The sequence below is a fragment of the Eurypyga helias genome, unplaced genomic scaffold (assembly GCF_000690775.1).
Source record: "Eurypyga helias isolate BGI_N326 unplaced genomic scaffold, ASM69077v1 scaffold10941, whole genome shotgun sequence".
NCBI classification, from domain to species: domain Eukaryota; kingdom Metazoa; phylum Chordata; class Aves; order Eurypygiformes; family Eurypygidae; genus Eurypyga; species Eurypyga helias.
In genome coordinates, this window is record NW_010231507.1 from 16,311 (window position 1) to 30,627 (window position 14,317).

The window sequence follows — 14,317 nt, forward strand, 5'->3', positions numbered from 1 at the left end:
TATCAGTAATAATTTGTCATGTATGATATGGAAATGTCTAATTAATGTATGGATAGTTTTGTGATCACCCAACATACAAATATTTGTACCTGACACCACAGAAGTAAATGTGTCGTTTGGAGATTATCACCAAAAGCAGCAAGTTGCATCGACAATGTACTGCTTTAAAATTTATCTGCGTATTTAAGAGCTACCAGATGAAGAAGGGGATGTTGGCTTTAAGTCAGAGGTAAGACTCTCTTGCAATTCTGAATAAATTGTTATTTACATTTGGAGTGCCCTCCAAGGCCGGACTAAAGTTAGGCTGCCTGATGTATGAAGACCACTTAACTTTTTCCTTACACTCTGTCTACCACTAGGGATTCAGATCCTGCCTGGACTGGATGCTTCTTTTCACTGCAGAACTAATGAAACCATGATTGCACAAGAGACAAAAAAAATGAGCTAGTACAACAAAATGGGCTTTCAACACAATTGTTTAAAAGCAATTTTTGTTTTGCTTTTGTTAACACCTATTTAATTTCAGCACCTCATATTCTGTATAAATTAGCAAGGTTCTGTTAAAATTTCTACACTCTGAACATTTCACTTAAGAATTTGAAATAAACAACCATTAGACAGTCTCCCAACAAAAAAACCCACATTATTTCTGGTTTTATATATTCCAGGGCATGTTGTCAGTAGCAGGTAATATATGTTCTTAACTCATGTTAATTAACTCAGCTCAAATGCTGAAAGATAATCTCTCATGCTGAACTTACTTAATGGTATTCTTTTCCTCATGGAGAGATAAACTAAGGTACAAAGCAGGCAGAATTTAAGGACAACTGTAAGAATCATAGAAAACATCACCTTTCAAACTCTTTGATATTCTGTCTGATATTCAGTAGAGCTTCCAGCAGTCACAAGATTTCTTTTTTCACCTGTGTACTTCCATCCTCTCTACTATTTTTGAAGTAGAAATATGAGAGAAATAGCTACTGATAAAAGCCATGCAACTCAGTCCTTGTAACTTTATTTTTGTGAGACTAATTGAGGTAAGAAAACCTCAGCTTTCCCTTCAACACATGGTCCAATTTTACACCTACAATGAAGTAGACTTAAAAGGAAACATACTTCAGAAGCAGCAATCACTTCTTGCACACAGGGAAGAGAGGCCAGACCAAGCTGCAGCCCTGCAGTGGGCAGGGCACAACCAACTGGCTGTTGATAAAAACCTATCTTCAGAGGACATACCACTTCTGCTCGCTGTGACTGTTGGCCCTTAACCAAAAGCCTTTAAGGCAGGCCTGGACTGAAAAATGGAGGATGTGACCTCAATTTCTAGCTTCCCTCACTAGCTTCTTGGTGCTCATAAACTTAAAGGGTTTTCAAGAGCCTGACACCCAGTGAATAGGGTGAACAGTTGAGGATGCTGGGCTGGAACTCCCTGTCCATCAGCGAGTCTGTTCTCATCCTCCACTTTTCACCCTTTTGTTCCTCCTATCTGTTAAGACTGAAAGAGTAATCCTTTATTCCGTACCTCTTAGAGCACCTTATTTAACTGAAAACCTGCTCTCGTGTAATGGGTAAATTAGTAGGTGAGATGTGCCCACAGATGATGTGGCTGGCACACTGCTCCTTGTCTTCAGAGAAGTTCTGGGGAGCCAGATGACCCTGGCGGGGTGACACGCCATCTGAGTGGGACCCTACGTCAGCTACATGGATGGAAAGGCAAGAGTACAGAAAGGCTGGGAACATACCTTTCTAGGAGATGGGAGCTGTCAGACCTCTCCATGCAGGACTGCATTAGGTGTGTTGGACCCTAATATTATAGCTACATTCTCCATGGAAATGTTTGGTGGTAAGCAAGAGAAAGACACCGAGAGGAGAGGAGGAGTGTCTCTGCATCCGTGAACGTGTCTCTGTGATTGGAGTGTTCTTAAGGTAACCATAATTTGACACCAGACTTATAACATGTGCCTGCTCTTAATGCTCTTCTGGTATAGCCTTTAAGAAACTTAAAACATCAGATTCCAATTTCTGGAACCTGTCCACAGCTTATTGTGAACCAGCTCTCACAGAAAATGTATGTACCCTGTATTTTCATTTCACCTTTGGATTCATTTCTAAGGGGCCTTCTGTCTTAATTTCTAGAATTCTCTTGAGAGTGATTACAAAATGATCCAGTAAACAATAGATACAGCCTGGCACCTCTAGTGAGAAAGTTACAATGACCCATATGGAATAAGAGATAGCAACGACTTTCTTGTCTGAGGGTATTTTACTGACAAGAGTTTTAAGAATTCATTTTCACTTACAGAAAAATATTGTCAATAGAAGCAGATCTTCTTGTCATATGTTTAGCCAGAAGGGTTATTAACAGCATTTGTTGTCCAAACATTGCAGGCGGTGAGCTCAGTTTGGGGCACAAGGATTATCGTGCGGTATAATTCATTCTGTGTTATTATCAGCTCACAGAAATTGAACAGAAAGGAGCAGCAAGAGTCTGTGCCTACCCTTGCTGCGTGGCAGGCGTGTTACTGTGCCACTGCCGCAGTAGCCTGTCGGCAGTTACACTGCAAATGCCCAGGTAACGCTACTGCACTTTAAAAGGAAGCCCTTGTCGGCAGCCAGGTTTTATTTAGTGAGCACGGAACCAGAACTGCCATACAGGCTGCGGCAAGAGGTCAGTATCGGGTGGGACTGCAGAAAGACCATGGCTCGCCTGAAGCACGGCTTTGTTCCTTATGTGGTTTATGTTATGCCTGTGACACCCAACTCCACTCCGCTATTGGTCTGATCCTGAGCGAGGTTATCCTGCACAATTCCCTGTGTCAGCACACCATATATTTTAGAGTCAAGAATGTTGCTAGCCATTGTCAATGCTCGACAGCGGAAAATATCCACCCTCGTGTGCTGTCAGCGTTTGTTGGTTCTGCCCTTGGGGACACTGATGTCTCAGACGGCCTGGTCTGGCCCTGATGGGGCCTGCGGGTCTGGGCCTGGCTGGAGGATGAGGGCTTTGCATCACTCTGATGGCCTTGCATCCTCCCTTCTTCCCATGTAGGAGCTGACTGAGAGTATTTAAGTTCCCCTTTGCTTTTTATTGTTTACATCTTAAAAACCCCTGAGGTATTTGGCTCTCTGACTAGAAATCCTAGCTTTTTTTCTTCTAATCAGGAAGAACCACCTCAGATTTGCAGACATCATTGATACCCAAAACTGGGCATTATGCAAAAGCCAAAAATCCGGTGTGTCTCCTACTCCACCCTACACCCAATGATACGGTCAAAGATTGCAGTGGCTACATCAGTCATGTGATTGCACGTTTAGGTGACCGTCTGCTACCATGTCCTCCTTCTGGAGTGGGACCTCCAGTCCACCCACCCCCCGATGCGTGGCTGCACTCTGTCGTAGTGAGAGGAAGGCTGTTTGCTGGCTTGCCTCCCACTTACCCGGATGACTCTGAATCAGTGACTGTCCTTTCCTCTGTTGGCTGCTGTCCTAGCACTCATGTTCACTGCAAACCTTGTTAGCAATGATTTTACAGAACCTTACAGGTCACACTTCAAATGTTAAATAGCGCAAAACCCAGGCCAGCGATAGAGAGGTCTTCAGAGAGAGCCAGCAACCCCACAGCTGGTTCTTTTTTACAGTTGTACTTTGAGATAATGTCACTTAAGCCAGTTTATATCCTTTTAGTGAATACCAAGTTGATTTTGAGTTACTCTAATTTCTTGACCAAAATACAGAATAGTGTCCATGCAGGCAAATTGCACAAGCTTAAATAGATTACCTCCATATGTTCCATTTATTAACAATATTTATAATCTCATTAAAAGGGTTTTTTTTAAGAAATGTGTGTGTGTGTAGGCAGGTGTGCTATGTCACAACTTCAAAGATAACATAACAGATATACCACATTTTTCTGCTGTGAGTTAAAGACAGCATTCCTACTGAGGGATTTGTATTTTGTCCAATATCACTTTGTGGCATATGCCTATAATAAACTCCCAAGCATGGGGTAGTTATCTAAAAGATCTGGGATATTTTGGGGTTGCTTTTCAAAAAGTGTCATCCCAATTCTGCTACCTTTAGTCACACTCAGACTTTATTCCTCAAGCATTTACTTGAATTCATGGGAAATTCACAGATTAAGAGCAGATGCAATGCAGAAAAAGTATCAGGATCTGGTTCCAAATAGTAGAAATATAGGGATTCATATGGTGTTTGAACTATTGTTTTGAAAGTAAATGGCAGTAATAACCTGCCCAACAAGTAGAAGTGACCAGCATTATCACACGTGTAACATTATTTCCTTCTCGATGGGTCAGTTCTCAAGAAACCATCAAGCTTCCCTCTGAGTTCTTTTGTCTCTGTCCCCACCCCAGTATTTAATAACTGAGGAACACTTCTGAAATGAGCTGCTGAAGTTTATACACCATGTGCTTTAAAATCAATGAGTGCAAATTTCCTAATGCTGCCTGATTTCTTTCGCAGCATCAAAATATTTTTAAAAGACAGGAGTAAAGCATACACTGTGGCAGAAACAACTATTATGAGAAAAAATATAATGATAAAATCAGCTTCTAATAGCTAACAATGCTGACAGGCAGACAGAATTGGAATACAGCTCTTACGTTTTCCCAAAGCTAAGCACCGCATTTTATGGTTTTAAAATGAGGACCTTCCACAATGAAAAATGAGATGTTTCCTCCTGATGTTTGCTCTTCTCACCATGAATTTCCCCATTAACTGCTGCTTTCTTCAGCAATGAGATCTTATTTTCTGGGAAGTAAATTGTCATTTTACTAGAACAAAATGGACTGTTTACAGAGTACGTGACTTAGAAGTATGTTGAGAAAGGTGTCTGCCCCAACAAGGTCCCGTTCTTTAGCTCCCTGCTCTGGTAAATACTCTCACTGACATAAACAGGGTTGCTTTAACTGCAGGGGGGTTAGGAAATATGTGTAATTGATCCTGTTGCTTGGATCCAGTTTTGCAGTCTCTGATGGTGAGGACAAAGAGGAGTGTGCTGGATGCAACAAATGGCAGAGTTAAGGGAAGGTCTTATTCCTTCCTGTGGCAGAGGAAGGTCTTATTCCAAGACTCAGTGAAGAATTTTTTTTTTTTTGATCAGCCACTGGGTAGTGCAAAACACTGACAATGACAAAGCAATAACAGAATGATGTTGCTAATTGAATTTCAGTATATTTTATTTGATTGGCTCAAAGCAGTGAAAACACACCCTGCTAAATACACTTTTAGCTGTTTCAAGTCATCCACAGAGCCCAGAAGGATTAGACCTGAGTTTATAATGCTCCTAGAGAAGTCTTTTTTAAGGTCTCTTCTCCCTTTATTTCTATTAATCATAAAGATTGTACAATGCTTACTTCAAAATTACTTTTAACAGCCAGTTCAGTTCTGACAGCATGCTGTTATCCTTTTCTAAAGTATTATCGGGTTTGTATTTTATGGGTCACAGACTAGGATATATGAAAACTTTCGCTCATGTTGACAGCACAGGACAGCCAGACACAGATCCCTGTATCTATCTAAATTAGGCTATCAGACCACAACAGTTTCTGTTTTGTTTTATTACAGCTGCTCAGCACCCTGGCATAATTCAGAAGCCATCCCAATAATTTTCTTCACTTCATTCTCCCATAATTGTGAAAAAGGGATCTGGGAAGAAGAAAACACAATACTCAGTGTAACAACATGCTGATCTCTTGCCTTTGGGTGCTTGAAACACTAGTCTTGGATGCAGATTTGGATTTTCTATCTTGTTCTCCCCAGCTCTGGAGGCTCTGGGGACGTCACTGAATCTTCCTGTGCCTTGGTTTTCCACCTCTGCAAGTAAGATACAAATACTGCCTCCCTCTTGTTGGCAGAGTGGTAAGCAAAGATCGCACCAGTTATAGTACCAACAAGCAAATTAAGAAAACCTATCAAAGCTACCTTATTTATAACACCTGGCTCCAAATAGGTCTGAAAGCTTTTCAGCACCTTTAATAGTAAGATGGACAGGCAGCGTATTCATGAAAGTCTGTAAGTCCGTACCATCAGAGATGAACAGGACATTTGTGTGTTTCTACAGAGGAAAAGAGCTGATGGATTTTTTTCCCCCCATTTTTTCTAAAACTTGAGAATGTAGTTTTTAGTTTGAGTTAATTGCCAGTCAGAGGGACTATGACAATTTCCTCCAGCTGAGAGGTCTGCCCACTATGGCTTTAGTGCAGTTCCTGAGCTGTCTGATACGCTGCTGAAGAAATGCAATTTTAAGGCTAATATTAGGCTCTTTTGTCACAAAGCTGTAGTCATATCAAATACAGTATTGGCATGTGTCAAAAGGAGAATCGTGAGAATAACAACACTGAAAAAGCCCTGTAATTCTATTTTTAGTGGGAGTAAAATCTCCTCAAAAGGATTCCAAAGGACATGAAATGAGAAATGAGTCATACTGCAATGACTAGAAAGAGGTTGCTCCTTCTAATGAAAGCTGAGAAGCAACTGGGATTGCTGTGACCACCTCTGTTCATTCAGCATAAGTTGGTTACCAGAGTCCTTTGGACTAGTTTACCTAATGATTCAAAATCTTGCCTGCTGCAGGTAGAATCTATTAGCCATCCCACTCGCAATTTTTGCCATTGAAAACTACCCCGACTCAAACCCAGGAGTGACACTGCATGAGCCATGTTGGTGGTCACCCAATTTATCTCCAGTTGCTGAGGGCACTAATGGCCCTGACTGTTCCTGCCCAGCTCCGCTGAGGCTCCACCACCTGCCCAGGGCCAAGGAACCCCATCTCAGCCCCCCAGAGCTGTCAGCCCCTGCCAGCGATGCTGAAGCAGGGCTGATCTCCAGCTCCCCACAGCCCTGCCCTACCCAGCCATGGCCCCTCCAAGCTGGGCCCACCCACAGGCCCATGCCTTGGCCCAGGCTCAGCCCACCCTCAGGGAGGTGCCTGATGCCTGGGGCTGGGGCTGCCTCATGCCGCCTGGCTGCCCTGATCCTGGCTGGGGCGGTGGGACGGGCCCTGCCATCCCAGGGGAGCCCCTGCCATTCTTAGTATCCTGTTCCCCAGGGAGCCAATGACCCAGGCAGGGCCCTGACAATGTAGGCCCAGGGTCAACTTTCCAAATAAAATTTCTATATTAAGAGCAATTTTTGGTCAGTGTCTCAGATACCAAAGTTAAGGATGATTTGAAAAAATGTTTCTTTGCCACTGAAGTGTTGAAACCATAAATATGGAAAAAGAAGTATTCTCTCTAGGTCTCACCTCAAACTCTCTAGGGAAACTCCAACTGGGCTGGTTTTGAACATCTTAATAGGTAGTGCTTATTCTAGATAGGTCATGTGAACACTGCATACGTTGTTAGGAGAAATCTAATTTCTCAGCTATGAAACATGTAAACAGAAGTTTGTGTCTCATCATTGAGATGTGTGTGCTCACGCGTGCATGTGGTGACAGCACAGCAGGGACTGGCATCACTGCTGCAGAGCAATGCGAGAGGGATCCCATTTCCCGCAACTGAAACCAACAGTAAAAAGTATTCCTCAATAAAATTATTTGACAGTAAGGCAGAGAGGAAAGGAAAATCTCTTGCAGAACTGTTGTGGTAGCAGCCTCCTATCAGAATAGCCTTCATAAGGACTAAACCCTGTTTGGAATAACTTCTCCTTTCCCCACAGATTTATAGTTCCTTGGAGAGAAGGAAAAGATTTTCATAGGGCACATTTCAGTAGCTCAGCAATTTCTAACTTTATGTATTAATCTTTCCATGAATCAAATAAGTGTATAACGGTTTAAAGTGAAGTCTTTGCGTGGGCAGAATATTGTCTGGAAGCTGATAGTGCAACGGGTTTGTTAATGAAGTGACAAGCATCTATGTAGTAAAAGACCTAGTAGCAAGGTTGCGGTCAATGATGTGTAACTTCAGCTGGATGAAAAACACAGTGGAGCATAGATGTCTGAGTGAGAAAAGCAACCACAAATGTTATAATCAAGAATATTATTAAGCAAAGCTTAGACATGTAAACAGAAAGAGAACATAGTGCTACACTGCACTACATTTCTCCATACAGGTCGTTCCTGTAACATAAGGAAATTCAGTCAAGGGAACATTGCGTGATTTTAGTGTGTAGTCACACTCACGTGTTGTTTGTTTACTCCTTGTGTATTTGGCATGGAACATGCTACTTCAGGGAGGGAAATGCCTAACCAGAGCTTCCACATTACAAACACATATGCTGCCCTGTTATTTTGAGATCTCAGCACGGTGCCCTGTTTCTCACGGTGGATTCCTTCTGTTAGGAAACACCCACATATTGCCAGTCTTCACCACCCCCTGCATTTTTCAGGGTGGTTCAAGGGAAAGAATAGCTGGCAACTTTTCCTCTCCACATTAATAAGTGTCTTATTCTCTTCCTAACATACTGTGTTTCAGGAAACAAAAAATTGGTTTCTCACTGATTAAAGAAAAAAAAATTGTGAAGCCGTTAAGTAAATTCCCACAGTAATAACAAGAAATCAGGCTCTATTAAGCCTACAAAAGGTAGGCATCAACAGGATGGCCAAGGATGGAAGAAGATCTGTAGGAAAGAGAGAAAAAACACAAGCATGCAGGGCTATTCAGGTATGAAAGGGAAGGTGACATTAAATTGTCAAAGGGAAGAAGTTATGTTTGAAGACGGAGGCAGAGGCATGAGCTGACTTTGGGGCAGTTGGGATAAGGACAGAGAGTCTGCCTCATGAGCAAAAGAAAAACCTGACAAGAATATCATCAAACTTTGTGGACAAATGTGTAAAACCATTTGTAAACCCATTTAATCTTCTGTATATAGCTATGCTCTTCATTGAGACAGAATTTTCAAGTAGCAAGCTAGTTTATGGCACCAGGAGCCATTGATGCATTGCAACTGAACAACATACAGAACATGCTTTATCCTAAGTGCCACCATAATATTGAATTGCAGTACTGAATTTTGATGTTTTTGAATCATGATCTTTTTTGTTTTTTCTGTCTTCAATCAGGTTAACTAGCTTTTATTTTAAGTACTGCAAGCAAGCATCACAAGTCACTGTGTTAGCTTGTCTTTTATGTAGCTCTTGTCACCGGGAGGCTTTGCACTGACATCACAGGTGGTGAGGTAGTGCCGTGCAATGATTCAGAAAGCATTTTTCATAAGAAACATAGACGAGGAGAAAATATTGAAATAGACATGAGAGAAGGTGCCTGATGGGCTGTGCTGGTAGAAAAGAAACACTAGTCTAGTTTTTTGGATCCAAATAACTCCTCCCTAGGAGGCCGGGGGGGCTTGTTTGCCTTTGAATCTGAGCACATGGACAGCAGCGTATGGACCACAGGTAGGAAATAGCATAGATACTTTTCCTCCTTTTCTCATTAATCGCTCAGAGACTGAAACAGCAACTACACAATGGTAACTACAGATTCCCTACAGATTCAAAAGAATTATTATGTACCTCCACCTTAACAACAGCTTGTTAGAGCACAGATGGGAATTTCATAGCATTTTAGTAATGAAGCAGGAATAGGCCAGTGGGCCTTAACAATAGCTCCAAGTGTTTCAGCACCTTCTAGGCAGTGATCTCAGATGTACTCTAACCTTATACTACCTTTCTGAATTATGCTTTAATATCTCAAGTAAATATGCAGAAAAATGGAAGCACCAAGTGTTACGTGACTGAGATAACAAGCAAAATCAGTAACAGATGTAGAAACAGTACCCAGGGTTTGTGACTTCCAGCCTTGCTTTCTCAGCAAACTCTCTAAAATGGATTTGTTTGCTCAGCACTCTCTCAAAATTCAGAGCAAAAAGCAATCTAAGTGAACATCACCCCATGTTAGGTCCTCATGTGTGTTTTGTATAAAAATCACATGTTCTGGCTTTCTGTCCATAACTAGAGTAATGCAAGTCTGCATTGGTAGGCTGCCAAATGAGGTAAGAAGAGTAATCAGTGTCTCAAAAACATCTTCCACATCACTGGGGCTGAAGAAAATTCAACAGGAAAGAAGGCAAGTTAATGTTCTTTCCTGCCCTAATATTTTTACATGTGTTGCGTTGCAAGTTCAGAATCTGTTACAATTTTTTTCCTTACCTAGAATGGCATATTTCACAGCAACCTCAGTCCTGCCAAAAGACCCATACATGTGCTATCATGGGGGAATCTCCTGATGTCCGCTGACTAGTTATGAATATAGCAATTGTCAATGCTGCTGGTTCAGAGATTCTGAATAGTTTTGATTAATGCTCCTTGACTGGTTGAAAACCAGAAAAAAATCACTATACATTTAGATGATCAAATTCCCTCATGGAATATAAATCAAAACATAATAAATTTATTAATTGTCATAAGAAGGGAGTTGAAGAGTCCAAAAGATTGCTTGCATACTTATTGTCCCAAATCCCTTGACATCTAGCAAATTGCAAAAGATTCGAAGCTTTCACCAAAATGCAAGTCAGACTAAAATGTGAAGCCAAGCAGTTTACTAGATATAAAAGTTCATAATCCATTTTTAATAGTTTGAGATTAATTTCAGTAATATATTTCCTATTAATCTGCTGAAGTATAGAGCTGTAATCCAGAGAGAAAATAATGATATTTTGAATTCATTATATTAAATCATCTTGTCTGGACTCGCTGCTCTCAGTTTGAGTTCTGAAACTTCAGGAATTCCATGTAAGACATAAAGTTGTAGATTAATTATTTTAAACACTCTTTTTTTCCCATGTAATTCTTCTTTTAAAACCTGCCTAGGAAAAACATACAGTTTCTTGACCCCCAACTGAGAAGCAAAAAGCCCACCAAACAACAAAAACTCTATTCCAATTCGTATACACAGCATCCTATTAACTCTTTTATTAACACAGCCCTTATCTTGTATTATGATGGCAACCTTTTCTTGATATTATAGACTAGAAATAAAAACCTAAAATCTATAATGAAACATAGACTTACTGTATGTGATTTTGAGATACAGAAGTCTAGCAAGGAGTTCAGATATCAAAGGAAGTGCCTGTACAAGTTGCAGGATAATGCTGAGACACATCAGCTATTTTTAAACAGGAAACAACCAAGCTGAAACACATGGACCTCTATGCTACCACGGCTGCCTGCTGCCAGAACCTGACCTACCTTACTGACAACTCCCTGTAATGTTACTGCATTACTGCTGTGATTGTAGGATATTGTAAATCTTCTCTTCCATTGAAAACTGCAGGGAGGGTCACACTGCTTGCCCTCAGAATTGCCTATTTCCTTGCAAAATGCTAAAATAAATGATAAAAATGAAGTTCATACGCTTTAAATATAATGAAGTTCAGAATTTGAAAGACATTGCTCAGCAATAACATAGCAGGGAAAAGATGAAGCAGTCTGGTCTATAAATGAAAGCAAAGCAGAATTTGGGAATTTAGAAGAACTTAATGTGTATGTTAAAAAACCCCACCAAATAAATTATAACCTACACATACCTAGGCAGTGACACACACACAGAGTAGAAGAACTAACTGCTACCAACTACTGTTTCTTTTCTTTTTAGGCAAGAATTCAAACAATCTGCTTGAATGCAGGGGAGATTCTCAGGAAGGACATGAGCCTTCTACTTTTCAACATACTCCTCAGACCTCCTCAAGCGAATAGGGGAAAAATCATTAGAGCTATGAGGAACTTCCTCTCTGTTGTACTCCCAGAACATGGCCAATACTATATTCCTTTAGAGGTTACCCTCCAAAGGCAGTGGAGGATAATGTACATCTCCCATACTCCAGCCAATCCCTCTACCTTATATTCCTACTGCAGCAAGGGCTCTGTTTATACTGGCTTTATAGCCACATATGTACGAGGCACAGCAGAGAATATACTCAAAGCACTGATCTTAGCTCCTCACCTTAAAAAATAAAATCTCAGGATGGCAATGATGGATCTTTCTGATCTAAACCCTAGGATCCCAATGAAACAGTTCACAGCACGTAAACCTCGAGGAAAGATTATTAGTGGTGACTGACCTTCCCCTAGCGTAAACGGCGTGCCCTTGATTCTAGCTTGTGATGCTTAAGTGGTCAGCTCAGTCAGCTGTATCACAGTAATGTTGATGTCATCATGTTTTACTATTTGAAGATACTGTCTGCCACCAAACATCAGCAAGACATTCAGCCTGTCGCACATGAGCAGTCAATGGCTGATGGCCTGTAATTCTAAATTATTATGAATCTGAAGGAAAGAATTGTTCTGCTAAATGTTAGCTGAGTCACTGTCATTATGATACAAGGTATAAATGTGAGGCTGAATTTTTTGAAGGGTCCAGCGCAAACCTTAACAGATCCATGATGCTTGCAGCTCAAACTCCTTTGAAATCGGAATAAGGAAAACTAAAAGGAAAGAATACTCCCTCATTTGGGAGTGTTCAAATACTAAAAAAATATTATATATTAAACCAATTTGAATTTAAACTGAGCAAAAAGCTTGGAATAAGATGATATTCCCTGCACTACATTTGAGACCACTTGATCTTTGATCATAGTGAGACTGAGCTTCTCTTAGCTGGAAATAAACATGACTTATATAACCTACTGCAGAGATTAAGTATTCTGGACTCAATTAACGTTCTTTCATAATGCCTTGAACTTCAAAAATAGATCAAACCCCAAAATAGAAGAATTACCCTTTTGAGAAATATAGTTCACTCAGAATATGTGCCAGCCTAATGGGTCTTTTTCATTTGAGCATCCCGATTGCGCCTGAACCCTGGTGTCCTACAGTCCAGCACTTTTTCCACAGTGACAATTGTGTGGGAGGGGTGGTGACTATCTTCTTGGAGCTAATCCTAAACCTCATCTCTTGCTTTCTCTCTTGCTTGAGGAAAGGTAATTTGCTTTGGCCCTATACCAGGAGAAAGCTGTAACCATCTCCTGTTGGTTCAGCCACACTTGCTTCTTTAGTGGAAGAGTGAAAAACAGGCCTCTACATCCTCTCCTCACTTCCCCCTGCCAAACCGTCAGGACTGATACAGATCTTGGCTTGGGTTTATCATCACACAAGATGGTATCAGGCTGCTTCTGCTACAGAAAGGCTGCCTCCTCCACTCTCCTCCTAAAATCTGCTTTAGGTTTTAATGCAGTTAGTTACAAGACTGAGATTCAAAGTGCAATAAGCTTAGATTAAAAGCCAGAATGTATTATAGTGCTGGTTCCAACTGTGCTTTGTTAACAGAAAGCTTCCTCTGCCAGGATTTACCTTACCTGACTTCAGAAACTTACACATTAGATGTCTAACTGTATCCACTGCCTAAATTCCTACTGGGGTCAGTTGATAGAAACAAGCAGCGCTCAACGATCACTTACTCCATGTGACTGAGATGCTGGCTGTGGAGACATAGCATACTGCCAGAGGATGCTGTTTCTCCCTTGACTAACTGAGATGCAATGCCTAACTCCTAGACAGTCAAACAGATGGATCCCACCCCAGGGAACACCAAGGGGCTGCGTCAGTTTCCTAAATATTAATACTTTTTATCTGCAGAAAGAGTCTGTAGATAAACTTGGTGATTAAGTAAAGAACTTGAATTCAGTAGTCCAGGTGTTGGAGGTAGGTAGATTTTTAAGTATAATATAATATTGCATCACAGTGTTGGCATATTTAAACCCCCTGGTCTGAAACATACTGTGCTGTCTACCTGTCCCCTACACCTGATCATTTAGGATCACTCAGTTATTTCTAGTGAGATTAAGAACAAATATGTTGCCTGTCTTACACTAAAAATTTCCTATAGAATACTACATGTGACGGTTCTAGTGTTTTGGGAGCTACAAGTTCAAATGTGGTGAGAAGGATTCATACACTGTGGGTTGTCCCCGGCAAAGTCTTATCCAAATTTGGCCAAATTATGTGCATTTGGAAACTTCAGTTCATATTGCTCATCAGAGCATCTGGCAGCTGTTAATATCTGTTCATTTCATCTGCTGTGGGTTACGCCCTAGCGTAGCTCCTCCAAGGCCTGCACAAAACTCCCCACTGCAACTTGGAGGCTATACCAGTGTTTGCCTGGCACCCTCAGTAATCCCCACCCTGGTCCCAGAAACCTGCCTAATGATCCACAGAGAGCCAGGTTAGAATCGAGGGAAGGGGAAGACTGGCATGGAAGGACCCTGGGACTAAAACTGGGCAAGGGCTGGAGGGGAGAGGAGGAAGGAAGAACTTGTTGATGAGGCCAAAAGTGGAGAGTGCAATATTCACTAGTGGAAATTCAGTGCCTGGATGGGGCACTAGGATTCACATGGATAAGCGTCAGCCACTTCTCAGGAGGTCAGT